The sequence below is a fragment of the Ascaphus truei genome, chromosome 1, assembly GCF_040206685.1.
Source record: "Ascaphus truei isolate aAscTru1 chromosome 1, aAscTru1.hap1, whole genome shotgun sequence".
In the NCBI taxonomy this organism is placed as follows: domain Eukaryota; kingdom Metazoa; phylum Chordata; class Amphibia; order Anura; family Ascaphidae; genus Ascaphus; species Ascaphus truei.
Genome location: NC_134483.1, coordinates 318,336,252 through 318,354,950, shown reverse-complemented (window position 1 = coordinate 318,354,950; position 18,699 = coordinate 318,336,252). Strand labels below are relative to the sequence as shown.

At 42.3% G+C, this 18,699-nt stretch overlaps 1 protein-coding gene across 2 annotated transcripts in view; it reads right to left on the bottom strand.

Annotated features, from left to right (window-relative positions):
* PTPN13 (protein tyrosine phosphatase non-receptor type 13) overlaps positions 1–15,608 on the bottom strand; it is a 285,427-nt gene extending 269,819 nt beyond the window's left edge. For both annotated transcript variants that reach the window (XM_075605884.1, XM_075605865.1), the window contains exon 1: positions 15,084–15,608. The gene's annotated coding sequence lies outside the window, so the exon portion shown is untranslated. The remainder of the gene's footprint in view (positions 1–15,083) is intronic.
* Between the last annotated feature and the right edge of the window lie 3,091 nt (positions 15,609–18,699).

Below are 18,699 nucleotides of genomic sequence, written 5' to 3'. Positions count from 1 at the left end.
ACTGCAGCTTTAAGTATGTAAGAGAAAGAAAGTATCTTACAAGACAAGAAGAAACAGGTTCCATAATATCCATATATATTGTACAGAACCTAAAAGATTGGCGGAGGATTACAATTATATACATGTTAAAGCAGCAAAACATGTGAAATCTTATGTTTTTTTGTAATAAATCAGTTTTGTAGTATTAGATAATAGTGACTGTTTTTTTTTATTTTATTATTCCTTAATGCAATTTTTAATGAGTTTTCAAGCATCATTTGATTTCTATATCGCAGGTTTTAAGCCACCTCTCAAGCAGTGCAAAATGTTAGCATCTTTACAATACATATTTATCTATTTCTTTTTTCCTTCTAAGAGTAGCATTGGCCTTTAAATGCACACCACTTAATGACAAAGGTAATTGTTTTCTATTATTTCAGCCTTTTCTGTAGTATCATTGTATTTCTGCTCTTGGGAAATACAGGCATAATTTGACCCCCTAATCTTTTTTTTTGGCTCACTTCACTGAACAATACAAACATTGTCTGTAATGCTTAATCCCACAGATATTAAAATATGCTATTCAAAGCTAACGTCAGGAAATATGGTAACTGCAATCAGACTCTGCTCTAGCGTGACTTGGAGGTCTGACATTATAACTTTTTACCACCACTGGCCTTTCTACCTCATTCCAAACGTGCAAAACAAACAGCCCTCAAGATATGAAAAGAAGAAATAAGAGCCTGGAGACTTTGTTCCTTTTATCGCAATCCCTTTCTACATACAAATAATGCATTTGCTAATCACTGGTCAATCCAGCTATTCACCTCTGCCCAGTGGCGTAGCTAGAAATGACTGGGCCCCCTGGCAAACATTTTTTCAGGGCCCCATTAAAAATCAACGTATTCTGTAGATTCAAAATTAAATATATTGCACACATATAAATATAGATTACATATAAAATATAGATTACTTATCTATATGGGGTGGACATTTTTGGCGCCCCGGGCCTAATGGCAAATCCGCCACTGGAAAAGCTTTTGAATCTCATTGTGGATGGGTGTAGAGGGGTTCCCACCCCCTACTTTACCGTAAAATAGACGGTGGGAACCTCTCTGCACCCATCCACAATGAGATTCAATAGCTTTTTTTTTCTCAGCTACTATTAGGCTATCTTTTGCAATGTTGTGTAAAATTCACCATACACATTAAATAAATCAGCATAGTAATATAAGATGATACCGACTGCAATTTTTTTCTCCCTGATCCTCTCTCATCATCCCTCCTCATCTCACCCCCTCATCTTATGTTTTTTCAATGCTTACATAGGTTACTGAATTTAGCAAAGCACAAACAATGTCACACCACCCCATGTCAGTTTAAGCTTCACCTTCTAACTACTTGAAGCATGGTCAGGTTTAACTTGAAATCTCGAGGCCCAAAACTACTGTATGTCACTACAATGAGAGATTCCAGATCCAGAAACTGTAACAGTGATGTGACAGATTCCTCTTACAAAACAATATGTTTATCAAGCTGCACTGTCACTTCATAACCTAATGACTCCCACAAGGCAATGATTTCTATCCTGTCTTTTCACTGCCGAGAGGCTTGCTATTCATATCTCACTATTTACAATGCATACAGTCTGCTTTCCCTTCACATTATACTGATGGGGGCACAGCCAGCGCATCTCTGCTGCCAGGACATTCATTTAAGAGAAACACATCTAGCAAATCACGCAGAGCTCTCTTCCAGCTCCGACCGGCGCTTCCCAGCTCAGCGTTTGTATTCAGTCCATGTGAAGTTCAGCGCTTTGACAACTGAACCTTTTGTGCTCTGCAGCCAGAATCCTTCTCTACCATGTTTGATTGGCTGGGTGGCGACCGCTGTGATTGGTCCAGGTGGTGCAACGGCTTCTGATTGGCTGAGCGGCGGCTGGCGGTTTAGGCCACACTCGGAACCCGGGGCTGTCGCGCGAATCGGGAGGATGGGAGGCTGGCCTGTGCTGCTCCTCTGCTTCTACTGCCGCTTCCTGGTGGCGCCCGCCGCATACCATCTCCCCCGCCTGTCTCTACTGGAGAGGGGGGGAGAGCGGGCCCCCCAAGTGTGCGGGCTATAGCTACGCCCCTGCCACTGCCAAAGGCCAACTATTCAACTAGTACACTGCAGTGTCAGTGGTGTTGCTTAGCCTTGGACTTCCTCACAATTTTCCCACTCAGGTTAAAAATAATAACCGAAGATGTCCTGCTTCTAGCACAAAAGTTATAGCATGCAGTGATAGCAATAAATGCTTTTTACATTGTGCCTCTATCAATGCATTGATGCAGAAGTGTTTCATTAACCTCTTCTCTCTAGGCAAGTGTTTTTCAAACAGGGTTCCCCCGCGCGTCCCTAAAGGGCTGCCTGCAATTTTCAGGTCATTTGAAAATTATACCAAATACAGAAGAATTTACAATGCATCTGATTTCCGACACGCTATTAGAGAGGGTTGGGGTTCCTTATAATGCATTTTATCTCTGACGCGGTATTAGCGGGTTGGGGTTCTAAAGAATTTTGCAATATAATTATAGGGTTCCTTAACTAAAAAAAAGGTCGTAAACCACTGCTCTAGGGTCCCACAATTCTGTTCTAAAAGGGAGAATTCTGCCTCATTTTACCTGCCGTTAGAGATCCAATACTGATCTACACAAGTCATAGGAACGTGAAAGTGAACGTACAAATTGGCTTCAAAATCCCTGTTCCCCTAATAATAATAAAATGGCCATGTATTTACATAGCCCATTCATGTCACAATACCATGTAGCTGAAAACATGGCAACTTGTTAAATGAAAGCAAACATACATATACCCAGCTACCCATTGTACTAATCAGATTACTTGCTGCACTTTCTTACAAGGTAGAATTTAGAATGAGATAACCAGTAATAGAGAAAGGTATTAGAAGATCGATGTGAATAGCAGCAGATATCGCATGCGGTAGGTAGGATCAGTACGACTAAAACTAAACTCGGCATCTCTTCCTTATTCTGCATATTAAATACTCTGATGACTAATTGTGATGAAAGGGCTGTGGCACAAACCAGTGTCAAGTAAGTATTTCGAGAAAGGTAGTTAAAACATAATCACAAAACATTTCTACACTGTTGTCAGCAACTGACAAACACATTTCAGAGATCTAGGCAAAGATTTACCATTTTCCACCAGCCCCCGCCTTTTAAAGGCAAGTGCTAGATAGGTATTATATGAACATTCACTTTCATTCCAAAGTGCTGGGGGGAAATCTTCACACTGTTACATTAACAGACTAAAAAAGGAACAGTCATACAGCCTACCAAGCGGACATGCAATCAACAGAGGATGCTGCAAAGCAGAACGTGTATATATTATTATCTATGGACTTTATTTAGCGTCCAGCATGTAGCATTGCATTTCAGAATTAGCATGCACAGGGTCCGACAACTCTCCTGGGGTCCAAGAATCCAGACTTGACCTGGGCTGGGTGGAAGAGAGCTACAAGTTGTTGTAAAGGTCGGGGAAGGTCACCCAACAAGTTGTTGAGTGGAAGAGGGTAAAAGGGCCCTAAAAGTTATTGAGCAGCAGGGGGGGGTTGTAGGGGGGGGGGTGTTTATGTTAATCACACTGGGATACTTATAAAGACAGCAGGAAAGAATATATACCGCAGCAGAATTACCCCCCCCCCCCCCCCCGTTAATAAGTAAAGTCCAAGAACTCAATCATTTATGATTATGATTTGTGGTTTTATTAAAATGAAAGAACACCAGAAACAAGAACAGGCAACAGCCAGTTTGTAGCATGAAGTCAAGTTCCCTGCACAAGTCAGTATTAATTGTACACGTCTTTCAAAGCAACCCAGCAACTTTTGAAAATGCAAAAAGGAGTTTTAACATCATCCTGGGCAAGTTTAGATATGCTGCTGGTTATTTCACGACACCTACACCCAGGAGCAGGTTCAACGACTGACTCATCCTGAGACAGATCACAAAAGTGTTGTATTGTACAGTTTATGGCTATACGACTCAGATAATAAAAATATATATCTCACCTGTCTTAAAAAAAAACCCCACAACTTTTAGGTAATAAATCTGCTGGGAGAAATGTGTTGATTTAGTTTTTTTTCTGTGAAATGTTTGCAGATGCAGCCTTTCAGGCCCAATAAGAAATTATATTTCAGAAGGCCTTCCTCTGGTATGAGTAGTTTGCCCATCCCTAAGGAAGAGCTGCAATACATGTGTATCATTGTAACTAGTTGTGACACACACTATTAAAAGGTGCAGTCGTCGCTCATAGCACCAGAGCGAACTAATGTCACTGGTATGTGTAATAGGTTCAAAGTAGCCGATTAGAGCATTTTTAGAAATAATGATAACTAAATAAAAATCAGACAAGTGAAGAGGCTTTACAATCTTTACCTCATCTCTTTCGTGACAATATGATGTATGCCTTCATTCTCAATTACATGTTATTTAGTTGCAAAGTAATTGTGAAGCCATCATTTCCAAAACAGTTAAAGCAACAATCCCAGCTGCTAATTATTATTACAGTATTTTGAATCTTACCTGAAAAATGTGATACCTCATCTGTGCTCCCCCAGTGCCCGTGAAAAAGATTTGTCATTTTTTGTGTGTTGGTTTTTACACAAAAACATGACAAATATGGTGATGGACCAAAAAGGGCGCCAAGATCACAGACAGAAAGCCTGTTATATGTTTCCTTTGGCCGCTGGAACGAGCTCTGACCCAGCAGCCATAATGTTTCCATAGTTTGCCCGGTGGACAGCCGGACAGAAACCAGGGGGCCCCCAGATGTCAGTAAATTACAGATGAGCTCTGGGGGCTCCCCTGTTTCAGGTTAGATAACTCTGAAGAAGAAAAGGTACAGTATTTGACAAATATGTTCAAGTTTAACTTTTTAGGGTAATTACATTTTTGCTAAGGAGGCCATTCAATAGATAATTGTTCATCTTGTTTTGTACACCTTTTTATTTGTTTTCACTTTTTCATTGTATTGTTTTAAGCACGTTGTTTTTATTTTATTTGTAATATAGTTAACAGTTTAAGAGTGGATAATTTTTTTTAATGTCTGTTTATATATATATATATATATATATATATATATATATATATTTATCCCCATTTCTGTAAAACCTTAAAAATCTTAATAAACAGTGTCAACGTTTCGATTATATTTTTTGCCTGCTACGTAACATTGGGCATTTAACAACTGCTTTCTTGAGCTGAAAAGTAATTGTTGTACAATTTGAAACATGGGAAATAAATAAGTCCTAAATATTTACTGGCTTGCGTTTCCTTTGTTATTTTGACGTGTAATATTGTTACATAGTATTGTTACATAGTACAGTACTAACGCAGCACTGAATCACAGCAGTCGGAAACCATAATATTTGCAGCTTGTGATTACTGAGCCTACACACACGTAATTCACTTACAAAATTGTATGTACCCGTGTTTTAGGACCGTGTGATTCAGATGCGCAATAGAAGTGCAAATTACCCGGCCACTTACTAAAAAGTGTCTGAGTCAGTGGTAGCTAAGTCCGGCACTCAAGACGCTCCCAACAGGTCAGGTTTTCAGGATATCCCTGCTTCAGCACAGGTGGCTCAAATTGAGCCACCAATGCTGAAGCAGGGATCTCCTTAAAACCTGACCTGTTGGTCGTCGCTGAGGACTGGAATTGGACAACCCCTGGTCTAAGTGCGGTTCTGCCAACAACTACAAAAATCTTCCCAAAGTGAGCTCACTGTAATGGTGTTTATTTCAGATTCAAAACAAATGTTGTGCCACTTTTCGCCAGTCTTGCATCCATCTATGAATGATGTATTATTGACTACATCATACATCAACGTTTCTGTGTTACTGTAGTGCAGGAGTGGCCAACTCCAGTCCTCAAGTGACCACCAACAGGTTTTAAGGATATCCCTGCTTCAGCACACAGTGGCTCAATCAGTGGTTCACTGTCCGGGATGGGAAGGGAGCGAAGATAGCAGGGATACACCATGAAAAATAAAAAATAAATGCATACAATAGTGTAATAAGTTCTTTTCAATCTGGATAAAACATGTATGTCTTGGCTCTATAGCAATGCCTACTTACAGCAGGTCAAAAGGTAAAAAGCATTGATCTACACAGCAGGTAGAAAGGTGTCAGGATCTTCAGGAACAACAGCCCAGGTTTACAGCATAAGAAATCAGTTTGCTCCTGAGGAAGTTGTCTAGTACGACGAAACGCGTAGAGCCACTTTCATTGCTGCAGCTGCTCTTTCTACTGAAGGCTTCAGAGTTGCTGAGTTCCCCCACCGTTTGCCTCCAAGACCGGATGCCGTCACCCCAACAGCGGATGTGACGTCAGACGCCATCTCCCACCCGGTCTGTTGTGAGTCTAAGGAGAAGATCCCCGGTGAGCTGCTCCACACTGAACCAGCACTCCATTTGCCTCAAGTAAAGCCTTATGTGAACTATGATTATGTACACAATGTGAGTACAATTCCTAAAATTTGTTGTTTGTTTATATAAATTTTATGCACGATCGACACTATGGTCTGCCTTTCTTTTGCATGTCTCTGATCCACTCACATCTACTGACGTCTGAGCTGAGGTGCTGATTTCTTATGCTGTAAACCTGGGCTGTTGTTCCTGAAGATCCTGACACCTTTCTACCTGCTGTGTAGATCAATGCTTTTTACCTTTTGACCTGCTGTAAGTAGGCATTGCTATAGAGCCAAGACATACATGTTTTATCCAGATTGAAAAGAACTTATTACACTATTGTATGCATTTATTTTTTATTTTTCATGGTGTATCCCTGCTATCTTCGCTCCCTTCCCATCCCGGACAAGCTACTATTGAAAGGAATCTGTACACATTCCTGGAAGGTTGAGAATTTGATCAGTGATCACCTTGACACATTTTATTTTGAATTTTAATTTTGTGCACTATTTTATCACAGATTGGGTGTGGTTAGCGCCGGTAACAAATCACTTTAAGTTCAATCAGTGGTTCAGTCATTTTGACCGAGGATATCCTTAAAGCCTGACCTGTTGGTGGGACTTGAGGACTGGAGTTGGCCTCCCCTGCTGTAGTGCCAGAGCATTTATTTGGGATACTTATTATAAACAGCAGCACTTGTGACTGTGAACACACAACAAGTCATATAAGCAGGCCTTTTTTGGTGTTGATTATGGTGTTGTGAACATTTCTCCTACTTGACTTTATTCCTTTATTTCAGCTGCCACCCTTATTTTGTATTTTATTTTCATTTTGAAAGAAGGCCCAAAGCATGAGGTGGAGTATTTATCCCTTGCTCCATGCCTCCATCCCACCAGGCAGCCCAGAGCTGTTTTCCATGCAGACCTATCAGGGAACCTGTCTTATCCTGAGCTTATCTCATAATACTCTGAAATCCAGTGATGTCACACAGTGGAAGGTGCTAAGGAACCATGTTCATTTTGGTATGGGATTCATTATTTAGGCATAAAACATACACATATTGTGAGCAGAGGTGAAACTGTAGAGGTGAAAACAGACACCCTGTTGTTAATTACCGTGAAGAAATCACCATAAATGGAACAAGCAAGTGGAACAGCGTTTTATTTTATTAAGGATACAGCAAGCATTGTGATTTGTGCCAATCAAATTCAGCAGCTTTCACCTGCAGAAGTATTGCGGACTATAGCACTCCTGTGAACGCACGGTAATGTGCAACACTGAAATCGCATGATGTCGTAACCTGCGGTGCCATTTGTTTGAAAGGAGCAGCGGTAAATCGGGTGTTAAACTGTGTCAGCGGTAACCAGTGGAGGATTTGAAAACCCGCCGCCCTTAGGCACTTACCTTGGGGCCACCTCCTCCTTCGTGCCCCCCTCCTTCTTCTTCAGCGTTGCAGTATCAAATAACGTGGTGATGTCACGTGATGCTGCATTTCTATGACAGCGTGGCGCCATGTGACATCACAGTGTCATTTGACACAGCCGCGACGCTGTAGGAGGGCGACACGGAGAATGTAAGAACTTTCCAGAGGCATCACGCTCTCCCCCGGCAATCAGTGAGGATGAGAGCGGGGCCTCTGTATATGGTCTAGGATGTTTGCCCGCTGCCATTTGGTCGCAGCCAAAACGACAACGGGACATTTCTCCGCGATGTTCGCTCCCACGCCTGACCCCACAAGGCCTGAATAGTGCAGGTTTAAATGTCCCGCGCGGGACCGCTACACTGCCTTGACCTGCCGCTCCATCTGCAAATGTTCCGCGCGGGACATTTAAACATGAACTTATCAGACCTGGCTTATCGGAGCAGTCGGGCGGCAGACCTGGCTTGTCCAGCGGCACGCTGTCCTGTGGCAACGTGTTCCAGCAGCGGAAGACCGGTGGCGTTTTGGACGCGGCCAAACATTCTCTGTATATAGGGGGGGGGGAGGGAAATTTGGCCACCCTAGGCCCAGTCCTAATGGGAATTCCGCTACTGGTTGTAACGCAAGATCGAGCAATACTGTTGGAGATCACGTCTGCTACTTCTGTACAGCAACTTGTAGTAATGTACTTGGAATGCACAATTAATTTTCTTCTATGAGCTGGATTATTCCCGGTGGCTGTCACAGTAATAGTCCAAATGACTATTTTTCCAGACGTAGCTTAGATTGTGTATGCATCATTAGAAGCTGTCTCCTTGACATCTTACTAGAGTTTAGGAATTATTTAATCACTCCTTTTTTTTCTGCTCTGACATTTTTATACATATCGTTGTCTCAAACTGATCTGAGGTTACAAAATTGATACAATCCAAGGCAATCAAGGGTTAAATAAGATAATTCATTTTAATAAGTTATTTTAGACAGTATTGGGAGAGGTCTGCATTGCAGACATGGGAAGGACAAATATAGACGTTTGCAACATGAACAAACAATACAATTATCTTGTGAAAAAAATGTAAATCTGTAATAAGTGTCCTAACTCCACCCTTGTTGGTTAAATCTCATGTATCCCTCATCACCACAACACATTATTCTGGAGCTCTGCCTGTAGAAATCAATGCTGATTACCAAACCTGTCCCCCACTCGTTGATTCCTGAGTCTCCTTTTCCTATGCAAGTGATTTTCAACCTTTTTATTCTGCAAAGAACCCCTTATTTATGTGGGCTTATAGCTAAGGCACCCCAAACAGCTTAAGTTCACCAAAGTCCCTATACAAAAGGTTAGAAAACAGAACAAAATACAGTAAAATTACTACTACATTTTACATCAACAACTGAAGTATACTGAAGAAGCACCTTTCTTAAATGTTATTATAAATCCATATGTCTAATGCCAAATCATTCACCAAAAATATGCTAAAACTTATATCATGATACGTTTTCCCTTGTAGCTTAAGTCTAAGACACTCTTAGGTGACATAATACTCTGATTGAGAAATGCTGCCCTATCTATGCAATAGTTGAGCTAGAGTACAAGACAATCTTTCTTCTTCACAGCATCTACTTCCTGCAAATATTTCCCAGGTACTGACTGACACTTTCTACTCGAAGGCCACATTTAGACAGTGCAAACACTTTGCTGCATTACAATGTGTTCCAAGCCCTCAATTGGTGTTCAGCAACAATACTTAAATGACAAGGCTGGATTTATTGCATGAAGAAACCCTATCATTTTTATTCCCCAGAGGTCACATCTTTGCAAGTCTAAAGACGAAGGTGAATCTCCCGTGCTGCCCTCTCCCCAAGACTTACTAAGGACATTATCCCACATCCCTATGGCGCAGTAAAAACTGACATCACCTTTATGTTTCACTCCAGAGGTTTATAGAGTGTCCGATGTCCAGAAGAAAAACTACAACGGTTTGTAATCTGTAACTCTCATCTTTACATTGCAAAACGTCCATAAAGTGGCTAGCTAAAGCTGTGCTTGCATGATTAGTTCCAGAAGTGTGGAGTGTTCTCATGCTTCCCTTCACTGCCATTCTGCATGTTTGGTTTGGAAGACACTGAACTGCACTTATTCTTATCTCCCTTTAATAAATCTCAGTTCTGAATCAGTTAGCAGATAAAGTGCAGCTCTTTGCCACATTCCAAAGCACAAAGGAACACTGCATTCCAGTCTGTTTGTAAAATGTTAATCCGATTAAGTTGTGCTACTGTTCAATCAAAAGGACCCTGTGACCTAACCTATATATGAAAACGTTAATATTTTTACAAAAATGCATCCCACCAATTAATATCGCAACTCTCATTGGCAACATAGTTTGGAAATATAATAGGCTGATAGCACATAGTCATGCAACACCTGTTTTCCTATTTTTAATGGTTGCTTAAGAAACTAAATTAAGCTTGGCTAATTTATATATCCAAAGAATAACTGTAGAAACGCCTAGCAAATGCAAAATAAACACTATAAACTGCTTTTGTTTAAGGCTAGTGAAGGGCTCATAACCAACTTAAGACAAACATGACACTAACGATGCAGCAATTGGGTCTCAAGTATAAAGCAAAATATAAATGTTAGGAAAAATAAAAAAATACTCCATAACATAAAACCTACTGGAAAAAAATGCCTTCTTATTATGAATACACCCATTCCAGATCTGTGAGTACACCCATCTAAGAAATAATTACAGATCTGTGAGTACATCCATTTGAGAACTAATTCCGTATCTATGAGTACACCCATTTGAAAACGAATTCCAGATCTGTGAGTACACCCATCTGAGAACTAATTCAAGATCTGTGAGTACACCCATCTGAGAACTAATTCAAGATCTCTGAGTACACCCATCTGAGAACTAATTCAAGATCTGTGAGTACACCCATCTGAGAACTAATTCCGGATCTGTGAGTACACCCATCTGAGAACTAATTCCGGATCTGTGAGTACACCCATCTGAGAACAAATTCCGGATCTGTGAGTACACCCATCTGGGAACTAATTCCGGATCTATGAGTACACCCATTTGAGAACTAATTCCGGATCTGTGAGTACACCCATTTGAAAACTAATTCCAGATCTGTGAGTACACTCATCTGAGAAATAATTCCAGATCTGTGAGTACACCCATCTGAGAACTAATTCCAGATCTGTGAGTACACCCATTTGAGAACTAATTCTGGATCTGTGAGTACACCCATTTGAGAACTAATTCCAGATCTGTGAGTACACTCATCTGAGAAATAATTACAGATCTGTGAGTACACCCATCTGAGAACTAATTCCAGATCTGTGAGTACACTAATCTGAGAAATAATTCCAGATCTGTGAGTACACCCATTTGAAAACTGATTCCAGATCTGTGAGAACACCCATCTGAGAACTAATTCTAGATCTGTGAGTACACCCATCTGAGAACTAATTCCAGATCAGTGAGTACACCCATCTGAGAACTAATTCCAGATCTGTGAGTACACTCATCTGAGAAATAATTCCAGATCTGTAAGTACACCCATCTGAGAACTAATTTCAACTCTCTATTCAAAACCTGTTACGGTCAAAGTGCTGCGGTGTTGTATGTATGTATGTATTATTATCGTTTCTTTTTAAAACGCCAACATATATGGTGGTATAAAGATTTGATAATTACATAAACAGTTCAATAAAAATAAGGACAAACATCTACAAACAGATACGAAGAGGAAACGAGGTTCCTGCTTGTGAGAGCTTAGAATCTAGAGGATGTATAATGTTACAGCTCAACCCCGCTATAACGCGATCCGTTACAACACGAATCCGCTTATAACGCGATGCAAGTGTGACTCCCAATTTTTGTATTTATGAATACTTTACAACACAATTATTGGTATCTTAAATACTTTATTGTACAATGCATACAATCATACATTATTTCTAATGCGATCCGCTTATAGCGCGATGTGATTCTTTGGACCCCAAGCACAGCGTTATAAGGGGGTTGAGCTGTACTTATATAGCACCAACGTGTGCAGCGCTTTACAATGTTACAATACAGGGTAAATAAATTACAAACAATGGGGATATGTGCAACAGGTAAATAATGACACAAGGCAACGGGGATACCCTGGTCCAAGGAGCTTCAATCTAAGTGTGAAATTACATTTAAAATAGAACTCGCACCATTAACACCCCCACTTTTTTCAGTTCTGGGGTGACTTTATTGGTGTTACTTCCTGACTTGTCCAGATCATTTAAATGGCTGTCCAATAAGAAGCCGCAATGGATGATCCATTGCGGATTCCTAAAGGTCTGCAGTACCGTGAGATTTGACAGCCATTCCAAGGAGTTGAAAATAGCGCAGTTGAGCACCGGAGGACACACCCAGTTCCCATCCTGTACAGAAAAGGGGCGTAAAAAAAAACAGGTGGAGGTGGGGGGGATTGCCTCTCTAATTGTTATTACAGGAAGTATTGCATCCCACTTGTAAAAATCTGTTACAGCATCCTAGTGCTGTAAATGCAAACACAACGTCCTGGTAACCTTGTAGAGACAGAAACGGTAAATATCTCTCAGAGGCGTCTATTACACTTAGTAATTCGTGTGCTATCTGTGATATGCCAATAAAGTACCTTGATGGGGTTTACGCACATGCCCTTTTAGAACCTGAAACACACATCCCCCTGTATGAGTGTACATCTCTGATATTGTGACTTTCACTATACTTTATTATAAGGGATAAGAATGGTCAACTTGGTAGATATTTTTATACTGGTCTCCCCTCACTTTTGATATGGTTTACGTGATTCCACGGAGACTTAAGCTGAGTTCAGGGTGGTTACTACGCGACGTTCGGGGCGAAGTTGAGAAAGAGAATATCTGTTTTCAGGGTAGAAATGACCCTTGGTGGCAAAGTACAGCGTTGACGCTGCTACATTTTGCGGACACAGCCGAAATTGATTTTTCGGGCTGCAGTCGTGACACGTTCGCCACGCCCCCAAAAGCCGGGACCCAACTCCTGCAGCTAAGGCTAAGTCCCCGCTAGCGCTGATCGGGCTGAGCGGGCGGCGCTTGCGGAGGAGACTTACATATATAGATATATGTAAGTCCCCGCTCACGCGGTGCGCACGGTGCTTGTGCGCACGCACACACGCTCAGCCGCGATCGGCGCTTACATAAACAAAAAATCTATACTTACCCGAGCGCTGAACCACCCGCAATGCCCCCCCTCCCCCCGCGCGCGCGTACAAGCCGGACACCCAAGCGCTCTCCAAGCATGAGCGTGCTCAGCGCCAGCGGGGACTTAGCCTAAGGCCTCGGCCATGCTCCCTGCAGGCGTGCTGAGGCGCGCTGAGGCGCAGGGAAAGCGGGTGCTCTCCCTGGCGGTGCGGTTGCTTACCGCACGCGCTGTCAGCGGGCCGTCAGGGGGCGGGCCAGGGGCGGGCACGTCACTGGCCGGGGGCGGGCCAGTGACGTCACGGAGCTGGTTCGCCCTCATTGGGCGAACCGCTCACGTGACCGGCCTGTCGCGCCGGCAAACGGGGGAATTTTAAATTCCCCTTGCGGAAGCACAGGTGAGCCCCTAGTAAAGCCGCTCTAATTGCGGCTGCAGGGGCTCAGTGCTGAGCGGGAGCGCGCGTCAGCAAGCAAGCGCTAAACATGGCCGAGGCCTTAGGCATCGATCACTGGGCTGCAAGGGCGCACGCGGCGGAGGCGCGCACGGAAGCTCGTGGCCATAGTATCCATCCTGAACTCAGCCGTAGGCCTCTATACTATATTCTGTGAAACCATATCCTCATGTTGGAAAAGAGATATTCTAAGATATTCTCTAGCACAGGGGAGACAGTTTCACTGCATACAGGGGTCTTAGAGAGAAACTCAACTAAAACATGGAAGAGTGGTCTATGAGGAGAGAGAGAGACAGAGAGACACAGAGACAGATTGGAAGGCCCTTGGGGAGGTTTACATCCAGCAGTGGATCAACAAGGGTTGAAGATGATGATGGTGTATATTTTTTTTTTTATATATATATATATATATATATATATATATATATATATATATATATATATATATATATATATATATATATATATATATATTAGTTGCAAGCACATATAATACAGCAAGGTATAGCAATGTTTGTTATTTCCTGCATTGTTTCTTTGCAAACATCTAGAAATAAGGAGTGCATGGTATACAATGAGATTCTGTTTGTTCATGCATTTTACATCCCTGCTATAAAACCCATTGTTTATTTCACACATTTCCATAAGTCAGTCTCCTAATTTAATTCTGTATACAGGGGGTTGGTAACTTCATTAGAAATGAGAGGAAATAGGCAATCCCTTGGGAAAACAAGAGAATTTGTCATCTCCCACTGGGCCTGCAGTGAATACACTTTGTTAGATCAGCTCATCCTTTAAAACAAGCTTTTTGGGAAGGGACCACGCAAAGAAAATCGGAGCCTCTTCCATTCATTTTACAGACCCCCCTCAAGCTTTGCAAAACCCTCCCCACCAACTAGAAGCAGAATACAGCAGTGCCACAGAAACTTGCGTGGGATTTACAGATATACCTAACCACAAGTGAGCTCCTACCCCCCAACCCCACGTTTAGTAACACCCACAGTGCCAAGATGGACAAAACACCACTGCAGATGTCAACAATCTTATTATTTATTTAATACGAGAAAATCATGAAGATCTCCTCAATGGGAGATGCCAACAGGGGCAGGTAATACACGGACACGGAATTAGTGAATCAACACCAAACCACCAAACACAGGCAAGGTGAAAATAAATCTTTGTGAGTGGTATGGAAGATATGCTGCACATGTCAGCTTCACGGCTTACTTGTATGAATAGGCAACCCTGTGTAGTACAGTATTTACCACGGAAATGGGACATTATGTACAAGAAATAGGAACCAAGGACACAGCGTTAGCCATAAAACGAGAACATATTATTACAACATATATGAATAACACAGGGGATCTTAAAATAATATCCTGAAAGTTTATTGAGTGCTTATTTTTCCTGTAGACAGAGTACAAGTAAAATCCTAATCGACCTCTGCCAAAATTACAGCACTCCTCGAGTTTGTGTATAACTTCTACTGTATTATTTATCATTGAGACATGAAGTCATGATTAGCAGAGTTGAAATATGAAGACTCACCTCTTGGTGGGAATTCAGTCCAGTCTGACGCGTTTCTTTTATTATTATTGCACCCACTGTGTCAAATGATCCCCCTTCCTACAAGGCTTCTGGTTTAGGATCAGGAGCGAGAGGGGAAAACATCCAGGAAGAAAGCAGCATGGACATCTCCTTGTGCAGAAGCAGCCAGGGGCTTCAGAACGGTCGACCTGGTGTGGGTCTGTCTCCTGCTCACTTCTGGGGACAACAGGACCACATGCCACACTCAGAGACACCAAGTAACAACCACAGTCACAGTGCATCAATCAGCCAGGAAACAGGACCACAAACTGCAGAGCTGGGTCTGCTTGGGAAGGGAATCTTAAGGCTTTTCTACCCAAACCAACCCCTTCTGCTTCCCATGTCCATCTACAGCTCCTTCTTTGTTGTGCCTCTGCTGCTGCTCCTCTGCTGTGTGTCTCGGTGCTGGGCTGGATCTTGTTGTAACCATTGTAACAGAGACGCACAGGCTGCCTATTAAGCTGCCAGGCTAACTCTCCCTCTGACTCACTCCCCCTTCGCCTCCTCCTCTTTCAGTTCACAGAGGAAATGAGGATTTAGGTCTGTGAGCAGGCAGCCCTCTGTTGCCACCTAATGTTGACTACTCCTCTGTTGCTCTCATTGTCACAGGTTTTAGCAGTGGTTCCTTGTCTTGTTAAACTGCCTTCTCCCTAATAAAAAAAAACCCTATTCATTTTGCCTTTGGGACTCTTCCGTATTTGGTGAACAAAGGAAGATGCAGAGGTTTGGGTAAAACAAAAAAAAAACCCATGTAATAGAATACGGATTCCACATGGTGGACTCTAATGAATGGTTTAATGGTGCAGGAAATCTGCAATTACATATATCTGTCACTCTTTCGCCCCCCTCTTTGTCTATTTGTCACTATGCCCTCATCTCCCTTAGCTGATTTCTGTATGCAACAGTGAGTACATGAACTTGGAGCCTGTGATGGAGCCTGTGATGGAGCTCCCTCCCCCTCTCCCCCCCCCTCCCCAGTGTACCTAATCCCATAATAATACTTATATACTTATAATAAATAAACACAAACAAAATATATAGAGGTACAAAGGCCACTGCTTTTATTAAAATACACCACGTAACCCGATAAGTGTAACTCTGCCCGAGTGCTCAACCACGGTACTTAAACCAAGGCTCCTAACACCCACCAAGCCTGGCACCGCACTGGCCCAGCCGTTTAGTGACAATGGGCACCAGGAAGTCACGCTTAAATGAGCCCTGCCCTTTCCCCACACAGCCACCTCAGGGCTTTCCCGAACCATAGAGCCCTTTCTGGGAAGGTTAAAGCGTGCTTACCCTCTACCAGTCGCCGTGACAAAGGCAACAACAAGCCTCAAAATGCCCATCTCAAAAGAATAAACAGTCATTAAAGTATTCTCTTTACTTTTCTGTCTCTTTTCTCTTATTTTCCCCCCAACAATTAGATTGCATTAAACAGTGTCACGGCATAACAGTATAACCTCATAACATCATAACCAAGGGACGGATGGGTTGGAACGATCCTGGCAGGGCCCGGACAGTATTTATATAACCTGTTCAGCACCCCTTCCCCACCGCCCCCCATCACAGACCAACGCAGTAAGGGAAGAAGGGTCAGGAGAGAAACATGGCCCCACAGAAGGGGAAAGGTAGGGGGAGCCTAGTTCTGGCGGTCATGCTGCCCTATCGCCTGCCCTAGGGGCTCAAGGCTGTGTATACCCATCCTGACACTCAGTGACCCCCTTGTAAGTCTCATGGGACCCTGGGGTTTCCAGACCACTGTCTTGGAGCAAGGATATAGATAGATAGATAGATAGATAGATAGATAGATAGATAGATAGATAGAAAGATAGATAGATATTAGATACCCTTATTCATATGACCAAACTGCTGAGACACGCCATCAGTTTATTACAAGTTAAATACATTAAGAGATGTCAACCTCCAGGGCCTCAAATCACTGAGATTTTAAGGGTATGAAACCAAAAATTGCATTTCCACAGAAAAGTTCATTTTTATCAGCGAGACTTCATTGCGCTCTGTGAAAGAGCTTGTACTAAAATCAGTGAGACTGACTCCAAATCAGTGAGGCTCACAGAAAATCAGTGAGACTGACTCCAAATCAGTGAGGCTCACAGAAAATCAGTGAGACTGACTCTAAATCAGTGAGGCTCACAGAAAATCAGTGAGACTGACTCTAAATCAGTGAGGCTCACAGAAAATCAGTCAGACTGACTCTAAATCAGTGAGGCTCACAGAAAATCAGTCAGACTGACTCTAAATCAGTGAGGCTCACAGAAAATCAGTGAGACTGACTCTAAATCAGTGAGGCTCACAGAAAATCAGTGAGACTGACTCTAAATCAGTGAGGCTCACAGAAAATCAGTGAGACTGACGCTAAATCAGTGAGGCTCACAGAAAATCAGTGAGACTGACTACAAATCAGTGAGGTTCACAGAAAAACATTGAAAGTTGACATTTGTGAAGCTCATGTCAAATAACTTAACTGAAATGAAATTCCTAATTGCTAGTGGCTAGAAAGTGATATAGATCCAAGTTACTGCTCGATTTTACATTCACCATCACTATCTGTTTGTAATATAATGCAAATTTACGTTTCTGTTATTTTAAATGTATCTTTAAATAACTATGCCCTGAATAAATACCCTGCACAATTTGTTTTACCATAGGAATCCGTTCAGCTTAGTGTTGTGCGCACGCTTCTAGCATTCTAACGCTTCTAACAATCGATCTCGCCTCCGGTTTATTTCAGCTTTCTGCTTCCCCTCTATTCAGCGTGCGTCTCACGGCTTCGTTCCAGCAAATCCGGATATGACGTCAGCTAGATTGGGGGTTCCGGTTGGCAAAATGGTTGTGGATCCTCTATCAACTTCACTCTACGCGTTTCACCTTTCTCGGTTTTTTCAGGAGTGCTGATGACATTATTCTTAGTGGTTATATACCCTAAGCTATCCATTGAGTAGAGGGGAAGCAGAAAGCTGAAATAAACCGGAGGCGAGATCGATTGTGTATCTAAATGCCTAATAACATCCTATATCATGTGAGTGTATTGTAATATACTTACCATTGTAATACAGTTTTATCCAGTTCGCACTATGTTTGGTTCTCTGTGTTTAACCACTTAAGGGATTCATCTATACATCACTGCTGAAGTTGATTCCTCATAACTGAAGAGGCACAACTTAAAGATACCGTTACGAACATTGATCTATCCTCACTTTTGTGAGTATATTATCCATAGACCTTGAGAAGACACCTATATCTGTTACATAACAAATGTGAAAAACGGGTAAACAGCCAGTTAACCCACCAGGCGCTCAGAAAATGTAGCTGCAGCTGTGAAATGGTGTTTTAACAATAAATCTGATTGAAGAGTGCCACTATCCCCCAGTGTGTATTTGAATACATGTAATTCTCTGCAGCTGGCTAGCTGTAAGCACAATGAAGTTGGAGAAAGACTTGAAGGAAGATAACTTACAATTGCACTGGGGGACGTGATGAAGTGGCCCGTCTGTCTTCCTGCATGAACAATGCTGTGTGTCCCTCTGTCTGCGATGTCTCTTGATGGGATGATGGG